The following is a 430-nucleotide window of genomic DNA, read 5'->3' on the forward strand; positions in this document are numbered from 1 at the left end:
CCAAGAAGTAATCAAACTATCGATTCTGAATGTGTTGACGAAGAAAGAAAAATCCTCTTAAGAATTTGCTTTTTTACAACAGTATATTCCAAATACTTCCATATCCAAGCACATACTTTTCATGTATATATTTACATTGGGAGTGGGATTACTGATAATTGTTTCTAGTCATATGCGATTTCTCTTACTTTACTAACAGATTAAGGATAGTTTCCACATACCCTGGTCCTTTTCAATAATGTTGCACCATTTTGTATGGCAACGCACTCTGGCTGTATTGTGTGCAGGCGGATATTAGTCATCTTTCGTAATCCTCGTGTAAATGCATCTATTACTACCAGTTTTAGTATTCACTTCCCGGACCATCCTTCCATAACTATACGCAGGCATACTATCCATCTATCAATCTATATGTATGAATTTATTTATG

Source organism: Penaeus monodon, chromosome 27 (assembly GCF_015228065.2).
Source record: "Penaeus monodon isolate SGIC_2016 chromosome 27, NSTDA_Pmon_1, whole genome shotgun sequence".
NCBI lineage: Eukaryota > Metazoa > Arthropoda > Malacostraca > Decapoda > Penaeidae > Penaeus > Penaeus monodon.